Consider the following 21,592-nt stretch of genomic DNA (forward strand, 5'->3'; position numbering starts at 1 on the left):
AAACAAAACGAAAATGAAAACTGATGCTCTACATATATCCATTGTGCAGACTCTTTCTCATCCCAGTTGTTTTTCAGTAACTTTACTGTTATTTCCATCAAACTCCTGTAAAGGCTGGAGATCAGAACCGCTGTCACTGGGATCGATCCTCAGTCAGGATAAACCAGCACTACCTGGCCCAGGGGTTGTGTTGGTTCAAGTGTGAACTTCCATAAAGCAAAACCGTTTGAAACTACATCCCCTGCATTGACTTATCACTCCCAAACATTGTGAGCTGCCAGAGCAGTACATCTGGAGTGGACGCCTAATGAACACTGCAGTTTTCCCCACTGAGAGGAAAGGCAGCTAACACCCATTTCCAATGAGTTCAGGCTGCTTAGCCTGTGGTAGCAGCTCGCTTTCTTGGACCTTTGGGAATAGAGGTGCAGTTTCCAGTGTGGCTTTTTGGATATTATTGATGCTGATTATTTCTGGGCTTCAAGATCTGGCAGGCAGTAAGAGTCTTCCTGGTCTGGACCAGTGGAGAGCAATTCAATATTATTTTGTACTTCAGATGATTTTAAGCTAATGAAGGTCCTATTCTTTTTTATAACTCCCCATGCAAATGTTAATTTTTAATAAACTTTGCCCAAGTAGGATTTAAAGCTTATCTCACAAGACATATTTAGAGCAGTGCCATGGTGAAGTAATTCTGGGAAAAAAATATGTACAGCTGAAAATAGGATATTTCTGCATGCTTGCTTCAAAGGCTACCAAGAGGTTTTTTGCAGAGACTTGTCATCAGACTAGTCACTGTGCAGGACTGGAATTATTAATTAACAGCCCAAACTTGTGCCTCTCACATGCTACAGAGGAACACCATCATCACCATGAGCTCTGTGCTGCACATAAGTGACAAAGACACCCACAGTGACATCCCTGGAAGTGCTCAAGGCCAGGTTGGATGGGACATTGAGCAGCCTGGTCTACTGGAAGGTGTACCCCCCGCCCATGGAAGAGGGTTGGAAGGAGATGAGCTTTAAGGCTTCTTCCAACCCAAACCATCCTCTGATTCTATGATGTGGGTAATGGTGAGGGTGGGAAGAGCAGGCAGATTTTGTTTCAACTTCACAGGGTTGGAAAAGTTGAGCTGCTGCTAACAGCAGCCTGTGGACTGAGCAAGAGGCTCAAGTGTCATCAGGCTTCTTCTGGTGGTAGGATGGGAGCTGCTCTGATGGAAACCTTGCAGAGGCTGCTTAGCACGAGCCAGGCCAGCAAATCAGCAGGAAAGAGGAACACTCTGCTTGGCTGGGATCCGACTGAAGAGGGCTTTAAAAAGCTGCTGGTGCTGAGGGACAACAAACAGCTTGTTACATATCCATACTCAAGGCCCCATAATCAATTCAAAATAATTAAGCTTAATCATGTGAGTTGCAGAAGGACTTCTACACATCGTTTTCAAAACCTGTTGAGCATTCTCTCTTCAAATCTCCAACCCCCACAGCCTTGTTTCAGTCCATCAGAAGTTAATTATGGGAGAGAGTTTCAAAACGCATTAAGAGCTATCACATATCTGGGGGTCATTTGCACTGAAGACAGGAAAATGCATTAATGGAAATGGTGCTGTGAGCATCTGCAATGTCCACAGATTCAAGGACACAACTTACAACCTCTCTTTTCCATCATCAGAACCATTCAAAAAGCCAAAGCTCAAAAAACAGAGTGTTAACAAACCAGACCTCTTTAGTTCTTTCATTTGCTAATTCTTATTTATATTTTTGTGTATGCATGTAAGACTGCAAGTATTGTGCATCGCTTCTTCCCCCACAATACTACTCTTGTCAGCAACTGCATTCAACCAGTCCATAGAAGTTTCCAAGAGGGAAGAAAAATAATGCTGGAGAGCTCTCTCCAAGCATCAGGATTTACCTTGTATTCCACAGCTTTCTTGGGACATCTCATTGGGAAATGAAACCTTTGACTTTGGGAAATGAACCCTTTCCAGTGCATAGGTCATCAACAGATGGCAGCATATAGAAAAGATGCTGTTTCTAAAATATTCATGTTGTTTGCTGCTCTAAGTTGCTACTTTACTTTGTATCTTGAGGGATGACACCCAAAAATTAAACCTAAAATCTAATTTTGGTCTTAGGATCCTTGCCGTGCTCTATTTAAGCTCCAGAAGTCAAAATAACATAAAATTTTGATTAAAAAAAAAAGCCACTGTACTGACATCAAATTCTCACCTCATTATTTGAAACTCTTTTCATCTATATCTTTAAAATTACCTTCTGCTCCCAATATCCACATCCATCACCAAGAATCACAATGTCTGAAGGTGAGGATGCAGAATGAAGGGCCTGTGACTCACAAATCAGACATACACAGGCACTGGAATTTTAGTTCCCAAAAAAGATTCATGTTCTCTTCCCAGCAGCAAGGAACTGTTGCATTGAGCTAAATATCTTAGAAATCCATATATTTACAGGTCCCAGAAAAGGGGTATATGGCATAAAGTAGCAAAGTCCACATGTAATGCCTGAAAAACTGAAAGAAACCTTTTTTCCCCTCAATTCTTTTCTACTAAAATGAGAAAATGTGAAAAAAATGTTCAGCCTTAATTGTCACCACTGAAAATATCCATATTCTCAGCACATGGAACCTATTAAACAAATGTCCTTTCTGGCTGAAGTGCTCCTGCACAATGTGGCTCCACCATAGTCTCAAAACAGACCAACTGTTCTGACTGAATAAAGAGACCATTTGTTAGACAGCAAGAGAAGTGTGGATCTCTTTCTAAAACAATGTAACAGAAATAAAAATGTCCTTTGAGCATGTGGCAAGATAAAATTGAAGATTCCACTTGATATACAAAATAGAAACCTCCCTCACACGAAGTACAACATCAATGAATGGCAAGAAAAGTGCATACACATATCACTGATAGGAAAAGCCTGAGAACAGTTCTCTCTTTTTCTTAAATGGTTTCATATTTGCCCAAAACCAACATTGAACACATAAAAATCAGGAGTCTTACCATTTGTCTAACAGAGATGAGCATTACAAATTAAAATACTTTATGTTTTAAGCATTGGTTGTCATTTCCATTTGTCAGAGCTCCTGCAAGCAATGTTGTGTTGGCCCTGCCAGGGACAGGCAGCCCAGTAAGGGACAAAGCATCTGCTCTATGTGTGCCCATCTTCAATAAGTTCTGGGTGCTCACTGTCTTTTCTGAGCACTCATCTCACATTCTCCTGACCACACAGCAACAGGATTTAGTCAGCAGAGATACTGAAACAACGCTGGTTTCCTCTGGTACGGGGAATCCAGAGCAACAACAAGTTACTCTCTGAATTATTCTGATCTGCACAGGCCTGGGTAACAAGCCTTTGGCAGCATCTACCCAGACACCGGGGACAGCTTTTCCCTGGTGCAGCCCAGCTGACATTCACAGAACCACAGCAGGGAGAAATTCAGCCTGAGGCTTAGTGCACAGCAGCATTTCATCTTGGTCACCCACCAGCCTGGCTAAAGAGAGGATTTGGGATATCAAGTACAAGAGAAAACCTCAAACACCCAAATCCCAGGGTATCCCTGGCCTAATATCCCTTTCAGAGCATCTTTTGAGGAAGCTGTGCTATGAAGGCGGGAGCAAGCAGGGGATCAGTTGTGGCTTTTCAGTGTGGGTGACCTTCTCCCCCTGCCTGCCCCCAAATGAGTCTCCAAAAAAAGGTTTTTTCCCCTTTCCCTCACCTTTTAACTCTTTCACAAAACATCAGATGGATTTTCAAGGCCAAAGAACAGCCACCTGACATCTGAGAGTAAGACCATCATGTTTTCCACTAGGAAAACCACAAAAAGCTAAAATGAAGAGAAAGGCTAATGCCAAAGAGCTGTGTCACAAAGGTCACAAGGAACACAGGGACTCCAGCCTCAGCTGCAGCCCGTGCTAAGGGCACTCCATGTCTGCTAAGCCACTGACTTTGGATGTCACCTGCACACTGGGGAACAAAAAACTACAGAAAACTAATCTGTCTTTGACTGCCCTTGGTCCTTGGAAGATTAATTACCTTCAGCATCCTCAAACTATCTGGACCACCCCCAGCAGCTGACAAAACTCTGTACCTATACTCAACAATACAGATGGTTTTGATAGTTTTGTTTAAAAATGCAGACAGTGAGGTTTCTCATTTTCCTAAAGCATTAAACTCCCTCTTGAAGTGTAACCTGAGATCAATTTTATTTCATGTGTTATGTAGCAGTTTTAATAAAGTGTTAAAATGAAAGATATTGAAAAATTACAGGACAAAATAATCCTCTGAAATAATGTGAAAATGGAATGGGCAAATAATAACTCAACTGGAGCAGAAAACAATTACATCCACTCTCAGTTTGCTTCCATGCTGAGCATCTCCTCTGTTTAATCCTTCCAAGAGGAGGCAACAGTAGATGCCAGTCCCCATTGAAGTCTCTGCTCCCAGGTTTGTATTCCCAGTAAAACTACTCACTACTTCTGCAGGAAAGAACTCTCCTCTTTAGAATAAGATAGACAAAAAAAACCCCTGTTAAATCTGCCTGTTTATAAAAGTCCTTATGTAAAGATACTATAGTGAATGAAGTATTAAATTATGCAGTGTGAGATGTAATGGCGTGAATTATATTCAGTAAGATCACACATTACTGAAAATGTGCAAAAAGCTGTGCTGCTGGCTTTCAGTTGTCAAGCTACACACACGTACATACATATTTTATATATATATTTTTTCCTCATCTCATTATTTTCTACTGTCTCCATGTGTGATAACATGCCCAGTGCTGACACTTGTCCTATTCTCCCTGGAAGACCCTACATTAGCATGTAAATAGCTGGCAGATATGAGGAAATGAAAGCAAGGAATAGCTCTTTAATTAACTTTAATCCTCTGAAAACCCATACAGCAATCTGTTCTGACAGTTTTCTACACGAGATCTTCTTAGGAGGTCCCTAAGTGCTGCCTGCAGATCACTGCCAGGCTGGAACGAGGAGAAAGAATGAACAAACCAGTTTTGGAGACAATATTTAGGCATTTTTCTGCTATTAAATGGTGACTGGTGACTGCCATCTGGCATTATCAGAGCTGTCATTAGCCTGACTCTGGATGGGAAACACAGAGATGCCGTAAGCAAGGCTCAGCACACTTCCCACCCATCTGACAGCCAGATCCATCAACACACACACAGAGCAGCCTCCTCCTGCTCCTCACGCCACACAGGCTGCACAGCTCTGCCCTCTGGCATACCTTTTCTCAGCCCACAATAAAGACAAAATCCTCAAGGTTGAAGTGCAAAGAAGTTTCCTTGTCAGAAGACTCGATGAAACAGCCCTTCAAATCTTCAACAGTAAAAAGGCTGGCAGACTGTAAAGGAGTGAGCTGAAATCGTTCCTCAATGGCTTACAACTTCCAGATGTGACAAGTGTTACTCATAATCCTCTAATACCAGGAAATTCCAAACCAATTTTGGTGTGGGGGGGGGGAAATCTAAGGATAAATGGAAGGAGATGCAGTGCCACAGCTTTTGGCAATGCAAGATTGTCAAAGAATTCCCACCTGCAGGTTAGGTTTAGCTCTGGAAATGGTCTCCTGCTGATGGGAGCAGGTAAAAATCTCCCAGAAAGACCACTGATTCCAGCTGTGACATGGAGTGACCACTCTGAGGACACTTATAGCTCAGAGCTGACCTGCAGCACTCTCCAAAGGGATGACAAAAATTGATCCCAGACATACCATTAAGCAAAGCAAATCTGTCCTACAGCATCAGCCTGTAACTACCTACAGATCTGCTTTCCCCCCAAGCCCAACGAACAGTCCCATTCCTATAACTTCATAGTCTCCTTCCAGTTGAACCACACTAAGTATAAAGACTGCATGTCATCCCAATTCTGCCTCTCAGTGTTATTAATGCTGTACTATCATGAGCAGCCATCTCACTTAATTCATCACATCAGATTCCAGGGCTAAAACATACAGAAAATATCCAGCACGGCAACTTCAAAAACTTGGTGACTGATAATGCTCAGAAGAATGAATCCTTTTATGAATATGTGAGCATGAATTTCAATAAAATGACCTTTAACATGACAGATTCGAGCTGAAGAAAGAAGGAAATCTCTACTGACACATAAATTACTTAAGATAAAGGTGCTCCTAAGATTTACCTTACACAGACTAGTCCTTATACACACTGATCACTAATCCTCTTTAAACTATGCCCTACTTCCTGCAGCTCTGAGAAGTTATGTTCTAATCTGATCTAAATTTTCCAGACTAGAGAAACACCATAAAAAGTGCCCTTAACAGCTGTGAAAACAAATAAAGGAAAAGTTGGAATAAGTTCATAAAAACATCATAATCACATCCACAACTAGTTAGAAGATTGCTCTTTTGGCCATCTGGCAATGGTACCTGGCACAGAAAATGCCTGAACTATGGCCTCTCAGCTTATCTGGCAGCTGATTGCCTCCCTTTAAATAAATATGCAGCCACCAACCAGGCTGGTTCATAAAATAAAATAATAAAATAAATAAAACTCAATTATAAATTTTAAAGGGGCAAGAAAGGGGGAAAAAAATCCACTAAGTAATACCCCAAATGAGGTATAACAGATTTGAAATCTCCATCTGATCCTAGAGAGCAGGACCACCCAGCTCCATATACTGCCCACAGCTGCACATTTCAGAGGCTGATTCATCTTCCAGACAGACAGGAGTGACAGCAGCTGTGATCCAGTCACACTTTTCTGGGAATACAGTGATTTGTTTACTCATTGCAACACTGTTAAATCTCATGGGATATTCAGGCACTTGTACAGGGAGAAGAGAATGAGCAGCTCAGAAATTGCTACTTGCAGTACGTGAACTTGCAAGAGTATCTCATATCTTTAACAAAATTTGAAAGAAAATAAACCTACTGTATATCTCCACAGATGTATTTTTTTAACATTACCAGTTTCATAAAGATGAAAACAAATACAAATATCAAAACACTGAAAGTCACGATGTTTGCATAAAGCAAGAAAAAGTCATGTAAATGTAAAACATAATGGAGAATTTCAAGTAAATGAAAGCCACAGCAACAATATTAATTTGTGTTTTAAAGGCAGACAAATTTCAACACTATGAAAACACAGAACCCCAAACAAAGCTGAGATAGGCAGCTCCACATACAGGGCAATCCTTTGAGTCTATCAGAGGCACAAGTGACTGCAGCTGCACACTCTGACCCAGCAAAGATACAGGCTCCAAGAAGAACCATCACAGCTCCTCTGCTCTGTTTTAACCAGAGAACTGTGATAAAGGCAGCTAAGTGCTTCAAGAAATTAAACTGCACTAAGAAGATATAATAATAATAATAATCTCAAAGCTGGATATTCACCCAAGACCAAAAAGTAACAAAGGTGTTAACAGACAAAAGGAATAAAATGATTTATCATTAAAAATGGCTATCCTATTGGAGATACCAGACAGCAGACATCCTCCTCTGTTTTGAACGCAGCGATAAGGTTGTTCTGGGAAATTAGAGTCATTGGCAAGGAAGTTTCACCTGAACATTAGGAAAATTAGTTAAGAAGGTTCCAAATTCAAAGCATCTCTTTGAGTTGAGTGTAACAAGATAAAATAGAGATAGATAAGCACAAGCTTTTGTGAGAGTAATTTAAACTGAACCAGTTAACAATTCCTTGAGAGAACTCACAGGAGAGCGAACCAGTGAACACAGGGTTTGAAAGTCTGTTTAAATGACCCAGCATCCCTGGGTTTTAATCATTATGTGAGAGTCAAATACCTGCTGGTACGAGCTGGCTGATGGAGGAGCACACCACCCCTCCCTGCCATGGAAAGCAATTAGCAGGAGGCTGCACTGGGGATTAGAGCCAGAAGTTTCCTTCAGGATCATTATTAGAGTAGTGGAACAGGGGCAAACAGCAAGATGTGAGCTGACAACATAAAATATTAACGTCAGCAGAGTCTAGAGACAAGGGTGAGGCATTCTGGAGCACCTAAAAATATCAATAATGACGGACGAGCAAAGGCTAATAAACAGACTGAGCAAAATCACACACGAATGCAAGTTAATGCAGAGAGGAAGGAAAAAAACATTAGATTCCACACAATGTGCACACAAGTTGCTTTTACACCACAACCTCCTAGGGATTTGATTTTGACACCCTTGGAAGCTATGACATCGCTAGGGACATGCCAGCCAGACACAGCCTGCAGAGAGGTGGGAAGGGACTTCAGCCACAACCTCCACAAACAAAACCACTTCAGCAACACAGCTCCAGGAAAAAAATCAGTACTTGTACTAACACAGGTTCACCAAAACTATACCAGATGCTTCCAGGATACGACAAGACTCAAAACACGTAGAAAATCAGTGAAATGCTGATACTAACACAGTGGAGCAGGCAGCGTCACGGAATACATGCACACATGCTGCAGCAAAGGATTTGCCACCTGAAGGAAGGTCATTGTCACATAGGGAAGGCACAGAAAACTGCAGTCTGTGCTGGGGGACCTCATAAAAACCCAAACATTCTCAGAAGGAGATACAGTAAAGATTGAACAGCTCTTCCACAGCACTCCTGTTTGACTTGGGCTCAGGTCTTCGGTTATTTCACCCAAGCATATCTGTTCTCCATCCTCTTTTATAACTGAGATAACAGTGCTTCTCCACCTCACAGGAATGACAGAAGGAAAAAAGCAGCTCTAGACACTGAGTACTGCTAAAATGTGAGCGGCAGTGTCATTTGGGTTCCCAAAATAGACAGCATTTAACCTTCATTAGTTGTTAACAGCTCTCATGAGTCTACCAAGCATTGATACTCAGATATTTATAACATATTTAACTCCAGACCAAGTCCCAGGACAAAAAAGAAGGACAGGCAATGTATCAAGAAGGTTGCCACCCCTGCCTTCAGAGTTTCTGATCACTACTTCTTGGGGGAAAGAACTGCCAGGAAAAAGAGCTCATTGGTCTGGATGAATAAACCTGTAAGTCCCAAAGCTGTCCCTGGGGAGAGCAGCAATCGCGCTTGTTACATCTGAACAATGCAGCAAAATGAGAAGATACCATTTTTCTTAAGTTGTATTTGCATGAGGAACGTGAACTCTGTAATTTGCATTTAATTTTATTAGCCATCCTTTTAGCATATTGAAAGTTAATTACAAATCAAAACTTTTGATGCAGATCGTTAGGCACCCATTCATCCGCGTGGAGGCAGAGCCATGATCCGAGCACAGAGCGGCAGCTGAGGAGGAACAGCTTGCAGGTTCTGTCAGCTGAAGAGCTTCCAAAACACAGGGAATTCTCCATAAAGCCAAAGTATGACCCCTGCCCACCAGTCAGGCTCGGCAGGAAGTTCTTTATCTGTTCTTATTACTAATCCAACTGGATATGCCTACTTGGATGTTCTGGCTGCAGTTAAGAGATCCAGTTCCTTCAGTGGAGCAGTTTGGCATTAAAACTAAGCCTGTGTAACTGCTGGCTGATGAGGGGCAACAATTCCACATCCCTGCTCTCTCTTCTTAAAGGAAAACCAAACAGAAAAAAAATACCTCTGCAGAGGGAAAAGTAGTGAGAACATAAATACTGACAAAAGAACACCCCAAAATCAGCCTAGCTAGGTGAAGTTTAAAAAGACCTCACAAAGTCACAGCATTTTGGTAGAAGACAGATTTAGATGAGTCAGCTTGAGCTAGTTGCTTGGAGGGATCAAAAAATTCCTGATGTTAGGGAGTGAAACCCAACAGAGAACACAGCTCAATGCAGAAAATGCACCAACAGCAGCAGCAGCTTCAGAACCTCAGAACTCACTAATCCATGTGCAGGCAGAGAGGAAAACGAGGCAGGAAAGGTGTGCACATTTAATTAGTTCTTTATTTCTAGTTTCCTTGTGTTATCTGAAGCAAAACATCAGATCCAGAACATGTGTTTCACACCCTTCAGCTTGCATATGCCCCGTGAAAGTTAAATTATAAACCTGGCTATTATTTACAGCTCCTCAGCATCCCATTTAGGATGTTTTCAAGGAATTCAGCAGGGCTATTTTTCTTCTGTTTTATGCAAGTAAAAAAGCCAATATTGGAATGCAAGGGCTACAAACATAGCCTCAGGTTAACACCACACATGACAAATTCATGTGCACAGATATTACATAAGAAACACATTGCCTCACATAGAAGGAGGGGGTGGGTTAAAAAGCTTTCTGGGGCTTTTTAAATAATTTCTTTGGAGAAAAAGATTCCATTTAAAGCTTCCAAAGTGTGATGACCATGCTCCATTATGAACCACTCACTGAGCTACCCATGACCTGCATCTCTGTGACAGTTCCAGCACAGAGCAGAAAGAGGAGAAAACAGGTATGAGCAGAATGAGACACTCAGCAGATCCTGCTGTACCCCTCATGTTCCAAGATGAAATGGCCACTAAGCTGAGTGGTACTTTCCTGCACAGGGTTGTTCAGGGGCACATGAAAGCAGACAGCTCTTTGCAGAAGGCAATCACCCAGGCTTTCAGCAGAGCTGTGCCTGGATGGGACACTGAGGCAGAGCAGGAACCTGCTGCTGCTGCTGTTCCCCAGTGTCCAGGGAGAACAAGGAATGGCTCTGTGAAAACTAACAGCTCCGTGGTTTTAAACTGGGAGGCAAAGGAGAAAACAGATTATTTGCTTGGCATTTTACTAGATGCAAACAGAAGAGCTGGGATTTACTTAAAGGACTGGCAGAGTGAACCAGAGATGGGAAAGAAAATTATTCCAGGGTGAGCTCTCCAAGCACTGAAGTGACAAAGGTCACCCCCAGCCCTTTGGTCCATGAAGTCTGAGCCCCTTTAGCCTCATGAAGAGTGAGCAAGAGGGAAAAGGGATAATGGACAGGGATACGCAGTGAAAAAAGGAAGTGGGAGAGATGTCACTGGAGTAAGCACTGCCTCTTGTTCATGTTCACTTCATGCAAAAGGTCAAGAATTCTCTTATATGGTGATTTTAATTTTTAAAAAACAACCCCAAATGGTTCACAAGCACTTTTTTCCCCCAGCACCAAACCCTTACATACGCTATCTTAATAAACATCTTCACGTTGGAGAGGAATAAAAGGCATTTTGTTTTGATTTCATTATATCTCCTGAAATTGCTTTTTTCTTTCTGCATTTTTTTCTTGTCATTCAGTTGTGGTGGCCCTCACTGAGGGATAATGTAATAACAATTCTGACAAGGTCAGCTTTCCAATAACTTTGCAAATGGCATTTCCCAATGACAAAACAAGCACAGCTTCTCCCCTCTTTGTAATTAATATAATAGAAATGTCAACCTGAAAAGTTGGTCTCCAAAGGTAGTATGTTATCAACAGAAAATTAATTTATTAAAGCCAGAAAGTTGCTTATCTGCAAAGCTGAAAACACTATTTACAGAGCAGAATTCCTGTTACAAGCATAAAACATAAAACTTCTGCAGCTTATATATGTGTCTGAAAAAGCAGCAACTGAGGAGAGGAGTTAAATTGCTTAAATTTCTAATTCCTGCACTAGATCATTTTGGGAGCTGCGCATTCCTTTTGTAAATGCCCTGTAGAAGCACGCAGCTCTGTGCTGTGTGCACATCCTGAAAGGGACATTACTCCACATCCATGTTTATCTTTAATTTAATCACAAGTTCAATGCACAGAATGAGCCTTCCCAGCTACTCTCCCATCCACGAAGCAATAACAAGGAGCTGTTGGTCCTGGACCTGCCTGTAACCCATCTACCACATAAGGCAGAGAAAAATGGGTGTGGGAGCAGGGACTCTTCCAGTGGAGAGAAGACTCTACTGCTCAAAGGCAGAAAGGGAGTAAGAGCATCTCCTCTCGCTGAAGGGGGAATGAGTTCTTGGCTCTGTCCCTTGGACACAGAGCCCACAGGGCTTCAGGCACACCCCACTCCAAACCTATGGGCTCTGCAATCAAGCAGGCCAAAGCTCTCCCTAGGACCTGCTGCGCATCATGGTCTGAATCTCTCCTTCAACTGCTCACAAGGACAGGGAGCCCTGAGTCTTGTCATCCATTTCTTTCTGTGTTTAGATTTTACAGCTCCTTCCAGGCACTCAGGACAAGCAGACATGAGCCCCAGAGTGCTGTGGGCACAGTGCAATAACCCACCAGGGGAAGTGTGTTCACATTTCACTTTAACCACTTGGTCTCAAATCCTTGCACGCTGACTTGTGGCACCCAAAATATTGACTAAAAGACCAAGCAGGGTGGAGTCTCCATTTTTCCCAGTGTTGCTACAGGAGCAAGAGCCTGATGATGCAACACTGGAATAAGCTCATGGCACTTTGGACACACCCAACACCGTGGCAGGCAAAGGAACACATCTGCTGGAATCCTTGCACTTCACTACCCACAGGAAGCAAGGAGATGCAGACACAGACAGACATGTTTAAACATGACTCTGGCCAAGCTTCCCTACGCTTAAAAAGCGGCTTGGATGCCCTGCAAGGTTATAGGACCTTCCTAATACAACCTCTACAAATCAGAATATTCGTGTGAGATTTCCCTCTCCTCCTCCTCCTGACAGAAAGCAAGTTCAGCATCATCCTGATGTAAGAAACTCACCTTCTTTTCCTGTCTCGTGCTCACACTTTACCTGTTGATCCCTTTCCAAATTCTTGACTTCAAAAAGGCAGTGATCTTTCCAGGGAAATCCTGAAGCTCTGGATTCATACAGACAAAACTAAGCCTCAGCTCCCCCAGTGTCCCAAATTGGTTCCACCTGAACAGGCAAGTTTACAGTTAAGGATTCTTCACAAGTCCTGCCCCACATAACACTAAAAAAACCCAGCAGCTGTTCTATACACTGAGAAACTTGTAATGTAATAATCTCATTACATCAATCAAAATTAATTAACTGAAACGATACCAATTCTTCTAACTTTCTATAGCTTCTACTAAACAGTTGTTGACTCTGTATTGAAATACTACCTAAACAAATGTGCTCATAAAAGAGGGAACAGTACATTTCTCCTCCATGCTACAAATCATGGGTCAGAAACCACTTCCAAGATGCTTTGTAAAACCTCATTTGACTTCTAATATATTCATCAATTTAAGCAATGCTTGACCTGAGATGTTGTGAACACACATTGAACAAAATAGCCAGTACTGCATGATACTGTGCCAGGAGCAATCCAAAACTCCTCAATTCTCCAGACAGTCCTTCAGTTTTATAAAGATTTTTGGGTCTTCATTTGAAAGGATGCTCTGACTGGTGTCTGAGTAGTGCAGCTGTTCTTACCAGAGGCTCACATCACATGTTGAAATAAGCTACTGTGCAATTACTTAATTATCTCTCTCTCCTACCCTTAAAAAAAAAAAAAATCCATTGCAATTCAACTTGAAGCAAACCCAGTTAATCCAGTTTTATGGCTGAGAATTAAAACAGCGAGAAGTCAGAGATTCAAAGCTGCAGTTCCTGTGGCAATACCACCACTCTAAGAGGCAGTGAGATTAATGCCTTCAAACCGTAAGTATCTGAGGAACAAAGAAATGAAAAAAAAAAAAAAAACCACCAACCCTTTTTGTGCAGCTTAGCCTTGCTGGTATTTCAGAGCCTGCTGTTCAGAAATCCCAATCCCCTTCCCCATCCCTGGATGCTGCCCAAGCCCCTGCCCAGCAGTCAGGTTTGTTCTGCCCAACTTCCCCCAACAATCACTCCCTCATTCCACCCATCCATCTTCCTGCCTGCTTCCCTGCCAGACCTGCTCAACCATCCTTCATAATTCAGAGCTGAGCAGCTAAGGAATAAATGTTACAGCACACGCATCAAGGGAACTATAACTTTGAATTACCTGACCTGGGTGAGTTTAAATTCTCAGCCATAACATTGGATTAACCTAATTTCTTTTTATTGAATATTTTACCTTTAGAAGTCCTACAGCCCTTTCTCTCGGAGAAATATGAGAACTGAAGGTCATATAAATTCTTTTATGGGTATATTTCTAATTTTCATAATCTAACCTCTTAGCAGTGAGCATTAATATCTAGTGGGGGCAGAACAAAGCAGAATCCAGTCAGTATTCTGGGAAAAAAGATCACATTTCTATTGTTCTTCACAAATACCTCATAAAATAACATATAACTTTTAACTTTGCTGCACACTCTGAATTGTTATAAAATTTTAAAAAACCCTCTAAACTCACTGCTTAAATAGAAGTTATGTCAGAGATAACATCAATAAGAATACAGAGGCTGTCCTTGTGCCTCCACCTCAAAAACATCAGATATAAAGATAGTAATGAGCTCCATATTTTTATCATTGCAAGGTTTTACCAGATACATAATAAGGCAAGAGGAAGAATTACACAAAACTGATTCCCAGAGAATTGCTAAGATAATTTCTATGAGCTCTTTTATGCTTCTGAAAGGGAAGGGGAAGCAAGGCCCAGGAGCCAATTCATCTTCTGCCTCCAGGCTGCCCATTTGAACTCACACTCACCATTTCCATGTTGAGAGCCCTCAGGTGATAAAGCTCAACTCTACCAAAGCACATCACCTTCCTGCCTCCATGGGACAAACTCCTACAGGTGCCACACAGGTACACAAAGTACAGTATCCAAAGTCAGGGAAAAGGCAAACTTATCCACTAGCTATGAGGAATTAGGACAACAGATCAAGAGCAAAGGATCTCACTGGAGAGGATGCAGTGGAAAGCAAGAAGGTGAGGGCAGACTCGCTCCCAAACACATGTGGTGCCCAGAGCCTGGGAACAGCCCCCATATCTCAGAGCCAGAGATACCTTTGACAAATGCAGACTGAGAAGTCGAACTACAGGAACTCTCAGGCTTTGGAAAAGTCATTTTGGAGCAGGATAAGGAAGTGAGAACTCGACAACTCTCCTACTTTCTTCACCGAGTCAAAACCTAGGACCAAATCAGGCAAAGTAAGGAACGACAGCAAAAAAGAAAACCAAGCAAAAGAAAAGCAGGCACTGCTCTGGGAGCCCACACCCTCTTCTGAATTTCCAAAATCTGCAAATCTCACTTCAGAAACAGTAACATTTTCTGGTTTTGTTAAAAGATACTTCCTCCTCCCAAATGGTTTTTGTGCACTGCTTCAACACTGCTGCAGTCAGTCCCTTCTACAAACACATCAATCTCAGCTCTCCTTACTCATTCTCTATAGAGAGATTCTGCAATTATATTAGTAAATGATTTTAGCAGGCCTCGAGAAACAACCTGTTTCAATGGAAAATGGCTTGTACTCATTTTATTCTGGAAGACAATTGCCATTTGTTTAATATAGCCATGATATTTTACTGAGGTAATTATACTCTTAGCTATCAGTAACAATTAAACCCTTAGATTGAGGTTGCTTTATAAAGGTCTCAAAATAAATAAGATATTCCAAACACAGTATTTTAAAATGTCAAGCATGCAAATAGGATCTTGTAATGAATATAACGAAGCATCAAGTATAAATCAGCACAGAGTTTGTCACTGTACAAGTGCCGTTGGAGTATTGTGGGATTGTGCTCAGAAAGCTACAGATGAAACCATTTCAATAAATACTACAGCTGGTTCATGACAAGGCCAGGGTGAAGCCATCAACACTGCTGTGCTTCTCTAGGGGCAGGGCTGAGTGACTTGGGGAACAGTTGAAGCTGATAAAATTTGTATTTGTTCTTTTGTATTCCCTGTAGCAACTTCCTTGAAAATTGGAGTTAGACCATTCCATTAAAAACTAAATAAAACTCAGAAGCAGACAAATTAGAGGGTACAGACAGAGGAGAAAAATCACTCTCATACTCTGAGATCTAGAGATACTTGAAATCAGGTTAACAGATCCTAGCAGGCTGTTAGGTATGGAAGCTGAGAGCATGGTTTAAAGGTCCTCACAAAGCAGACTGCAAGATGATTAAGAAAGGTGAAGCAGACCAGTGACAGACATGGAAGAAAGAAAAATGAGCCAGGAAACGTGTTGTCAGAACACATATTTGTGGAGTTACCTTGCAGGGCATCTACTGCGGGCAAAGAGTGGTACAGCAAGTTACCTCCAACACTGCTATGTGTGGAGGCAGCTACTTGAGCTCTAGAAGGTGGTTAAGTGGATTAGAACTAAAATATAATACAGAAAGTAACTGGCAGAAGTTATTAAAAAAAAAAAGCATAACAAATTTGGGTTATACAGAAAAAAAAACCCCAACAACAAAAGAAGTCCCCAAACAAACTGTGTTAAAATAACTCCTCACAGAATTCCATTTCCCTGGAGCACTTTCCACCTCATAGACAGAAAGCTGTCAGAGACCAACAAAAGCAAAGTGTGATATCTCCTTAACGCCAACAAAAAACATCCATGGAAGCAGTCATCAAACTTCCAAATCCTGCTTTCTCCTCACAAAACTCAGCACCCTTTATCCAGTAACCCAGACACTCCTGTGGAAATCACAAACACGAAGCCCTACAACCACCCTGCATCAGACTGAACTCAGGATCATTTTAACACCAGCTCACAGGGCAGAAAATGATTCATAAAAGCACCTACCTCATCTCTAACCTGTTGCTCTTCATTCTTTAAAAAAGGCACCCTACAAGAGGAGTCTGGGAATTAAAATTGATGATGCTGCTGGTAACTAAAAATTAAAATTCTGCAGTGACCTGTTCCAAGCCCCTGCACTCCACAGGCAGCAATTGTCTCTTTGCCTCTTTTCCACACCTGCTAATGATCTTCTACCTCATTCTGCTATTATCCTACTCCACCCCTAACTACCAACCACCTTTTCTCTGAAATTGTTTAACTGATTAATATAATCAAGCTGAAATTAGAGAGACCTGTGCTCAATCTAAAAGGCTGCTGAGTCTCCTTCTCAAGGATGCAGGATGGTCTAAGGAAGTACTCACAAAACCTGCCTTGCTCAATCACTGAAGAGGGAGAAGTGGAATTGCCTTAAAATGTACTTATTTGCAGGCATAAAAAGGAAGGTAACTTCCCTGAGTTTATAAAAACCTCCAAAGGGAGGCACAGTGAGCAGAGGGAAAGGTTTGGCGAGGGTCAGGCTGACAGCAGTTAACAACCATGTGTGGAGCAGCAGCACAGCTGGTGATGCAATAGCACTGCTTAAATGACACTCACAGAACCACCACATGGATCGAAGGAAGGAAGGAGTATCATAAAACCCAGGGAAAGCACTGGATACTGCTCATAGCCCAGAGGAGAGGCTCAGACCTGCCCCAAGGCCAGCTGTGCTGTCTGGAAGCAGAGCACAGCTCAGGGCATGGTGCCCAAAAGGTCTGTCACAAGAATCTGCCTGCCAAAGTGCCTGTTTTCAGTGCTACAGTGACTGCTGTATTTACAGCTAATTTTTTCCATATCCCAGGAAAAGGTTTAATTCACCTTCTTATCTCCACACCCAGAACTTTAAGATCCTTCCTTGTGCTTTAAAATCATCTACCTACCCCCTCAAAAAAAAATATAACGCAGGACCCAATACGACAGAGAAGCCATCAGCATTATTTTAAATCTTTACTGATTACAAAACAAAGCAGATGGCAAATCAAGTCATGAACTCTGCATCTGCCATGCTTAATGAACAGTTTAATTACCTAGTCCCATTTCTAATGCATCTTTGCCATTCTCAGCTCTGGGAGTCACTAATATACTTCACACTGACTGATATCTCCAGGAACATGTGGTATCAGCAGTCAGCTGGAGTTGGTTAATCAATACTTGTTTAATCTCTAACTTTTATGGTGATGGCCTAAATTATATCTCAATAGAAACAGATTTCCTATCATATCACATGATCTGGTTGAGAGCTCAGGAAACAAAAGGGAATTTTTCAGTCTCTTCTCCGGGCAGGAGAGTACCCAAAGGCAGACAAGTGCACAGACAGGAAATAAACACAGTGAAACAACAACAACATCCAACACAAGCAGATTAGTTCAGTCCTTGTGTTATGCCTTATACGAGAGCAAGGGCTGCAATTATGGCAGTGTGCATTCATAAAGCCTACAATTTCAGAAGCAAATTGGCCTCATTTGGAATAAGTTACAAAAAGTCACCGAAACTGTGCTTCCCATTTTGAGTTTTGAGCTTCCTGCAAAGGATCACACCCTGGCTGCAAAAAGCAGGGCATTTAGTCTCTGGTCAAACCTGCAGCACGTGCTATGGGCTGTTCCCACTCACTCTACAGTTTCTTGCAGGTACCTCTGGCAGCTCTGGGCACAGAAGGAATCATTGCTTTTGGGAGGCACCGAACTGAACATGTGCAGGGGAAGAGCCTGGCAGGTCTGAACCCTGGCAGCAGCTGAGTAAGGAACACAGTAAGGGCTGATCACAACCAGGTGGAGGAGAGGAGGAGATGATGGCCACATCAGACGTCTTTGGGAGCTTTTCAGTGTGCCTTTATTGCTGTTCTCCAGCCTCATTTCTGCTGCACGAGGCCCAGTTGTGCCCTCTGGAAGCTGTCCTCCTGAAATAAATAACCAGAGCTTTCTTTCCATGAAATACTGACTCAATCAGCTGCTTGCACTCAGATAAGGATTTCAGAAAGGGTTTTTCATTTTGGGAGGCCTCTACATCATATAAAATTTCCTGAGAGATTCAAATTTTAGCCATTCAGTAGCAGAATTGACTGTTTTTAACAAGCTCACTTCATAAACAAAGACCAGGAACTGTGTGCAAAGCTCTCAGAAAAAGATAAACACTCACAAGCTTAAGGACAACACAAAAGTCAAATACAAAACTGTGTGAGTAAACCTGGCATTCAAAGCAAACACAGCAGTAAATCAAACAGGGAAAAGGACAGAGGTGGACTAGGTGTTTCCCCAGCATTTCAGGTATCTCCCAGTACTGCTGTATCACAACCACCTCAGGTACTAAAGCAAAGATGAAAGATTTTCCCAAAACTCTGAGCTAAGGGAAAGCAAAAAGCATGACAGACAGCAAGCCCAGCCAGGCAGATCTCTGACAGAGAGTGAATCCATCCCTTCAAACATCAATTTCTGTTTCATCACCTTAAGTGCAGGGAGTGACACTCCAGGAGAAACCTTCCAGCCATCAATGTCTGAAAGCCTTGGTGGTGCCCAAATCTAGTCTTATGTTTCACTGTAAACATGTAAATCAGAAAACTTAAGAATTGCCCTGATTTACAAGGACATAGGGGACAAAATGATCAACCAACATGTTCTAAAGTACAGTCTGTGAGCAGGAACAATCAGGATGCAGCTCCTACACCCGCCCACACTCAGCAGTGGAATCGATGGGGCTGGACCACTGCAGTAACACGTTAGAGACTGGAGAATGCTGTTCCTCTACTCTGCCAGGGAAGAGAGGTTTGTAGGGATGCACTGAAGTATCCCAGACTGACAGCTGTGCCACTTCCAAGCAGTAAACCAACTGGAAAGGCCCAAGTAAGATCAAGAAAGCCCTAAAGAAGCAAATGAGGCGAGGAAGGAAGCAATGGACAGAGACATTAAATGCACTGAAATGGAAATATGAGAGCAGCCAAGACAGAGACTGTGGTGAGCAGCAACTGAGCACGACTGACAAGTGAGACAGGCAGCCTGTAAGAGCCACGAAGTATTGCTTCAATCTTGAGGAAAAAAAAATCAGTAGCCACAGAAGTGAGAAGGAGTCAGACTGGCAAAGCAAGTACCCCCTGAAGAGAGGACATTTGCTACTGGAATATTTGGTACTGCTGTTACCAAACGAAGAACAACTTGCTGTTTTCTATTCATATTTTAAAACATATTCTAGGACTAAGACTTCCAGGTTCCAATTTGAGCCCAAAGAAAGGAAAACTGTTACAGCATTAAGCTTGCACTGTTGAACACCTCTGATGCCTTTCAGGCCGTGTTTGCTCAGCACACAGGAACTGATTCACTGCCCTAGTAGAGAGTCAAACATACACAAATGCAGAAGTCATACTATCAAAAGCAATAGCAATTTGATCATATATATAATACTCTCCCCCAAATTAGATTTTCACAGTCCTATTTAACAAGACAAAGATTGAATAGAGGGAACTCATCTTTTCCATTCTCAAATTACATAGAAGCACGCTATAGTACTGATGCCACTAATTAGATGATTAAATACCATTCTAGGTGATATGCTTTCAATGTAAAATAATTATTTTTGACAGGAAATATATTTGCTCAATCTCATTTTAAATCACAATACTACATTTTTTTAAATTAAATGAAATTCTTTCTTCTGGTTTTGCATGAGAAGAGCAACCAGCAGGAGTAACAGTGCCAAGGATAGATTGTCCAAGTACCATAATGCATGTACTTCTTCACAAAGGACCCCAGCGTTCTCTGGATGGAATATAAATCTTCAGAGAACAGCAAAGTCCTTATTCCTTCAAAACAGGTCAGTTGAGGAATCACTGAGCACACTGAAAACCTCCCCTGTCAAAACACAAGTTTATTTGTGATGGTCTGATGAAGAACACTTCAACTTTTCCTATACTCCTCTTCAGGGGGAGCCCAGCCAACAAAGCAAAGGTTTGTCTTTTCATATAAATCAGGGTACAATCCATCACATGCCAAAGTTCTGTTGTGGTTTTATCCCATACTTAAAGAAAAGTAATGGTATTTTTGAGTTCTATGACAAAAAAGTATTTCTGCTGAGCATTGGTAATAAAGTTAACAGAGGGAATATTTTAGAAACTATCTGAGAAGCTTCCTTCAGGGCTGAGCAGTCCAGCACAACATTAGACAGCTGAGAAGGTTATAAAGACAGGTTTTTTATCAGGCTCAGTATCCACCTGTGTCTTATCCAGCCATGGCAGTTCCAAAGTAGAACACTGTGGAGAGCTGTCTGCTGCTGGGGGCAGGAGAAGGGCTGAGGAGGAGATGCCTTTTCTGATTCCATGCAGAGAGTTTGGTCCATCCACCCTGACTGCAGTGCCAGCCTCAGTGTGAAGCTGAAAGAACTGCTGTCATTTTTCTCTTTGCACTTTTGTGACTCTCCAAGGCATCAAACTCTGCAGTCAGAAGACCTGATGGAATATCCTCTTGTAAAGTGGCTGCTTCATGCTTCAAGAGCCCTGCTTACTGCACCATACATCACAGCTTCTTTGGCTCAACAATGACATGGGAATTATACAAAATTGGGTGCAGAGCAATTAAAATCGATCAAAACGCTTTAGTTGACACTGAAAATCAAAGCCTAAAGCTCAGGCACCAGAGCTGTTCTTCCCCCTCCTGCCTCCCATCACGGTGATGTGCCTGGCTCCCTCTCATGAGTTTTGACTACTGGAGTCTGACCTTCTGCACACATATAAGCTCATTTACGTGAGCAGCTTTATAACACCAGGGAGATTGCTTAGATGAGGGAAGTTTTGCAAGGAGTATTCTTGGAAAGTGAAGTAACTCTCATTCTGACTACAGCAAATTATTATTCCCTTTGTGGAAAGAGAGCTCTCAAAATTTAATATAAAATTTTCAATGCTCTGTGGACTTCAGAATTATTGTATAGAATTTCATGGTGAGAGTACACCTGATATAGGATGATGCAGACCCCTTTGATATATTCTATAGAAAGAATCTTAAAACGTATTTTCAATTTACTGGTCTAGTGCTTGCCATTATATTTGAACAG

The 21,592-nt window shown here is 42.0% G+C and overlaps 1 protein-coding gene across 2 annotated transcripts in view; it reads right to left on the reverse strand.

Annotated features, from left to right (window-relative positions):
* The window catches only part of MAD1L1 (mitotic arrest deficient 1 like 1), a 351,296-nt gene that overhangs the window by 226,774 nt on the left and 102,930 nt on the right, over window positions 1–21,592 (reverse strand). The window lies entirely within an intron of this gene.

Source organism: Corvus hawaiiensis, chromosome 16 (assembly GCF_020740725.1).
Source record: "Corvus hawaiiensis isolate bCorHaw1 chromosome 16, bCorHaw1.pri.cur, whole genome shotgun sequence".
In the NCBI taxonomy this organism is placed as follows: domain Eukaryota; kingdom Metazoa; phylum Chordata; class Aves; order Passeriformes; family Corvidae; genus Corvus; species Corvus hawaiiensis.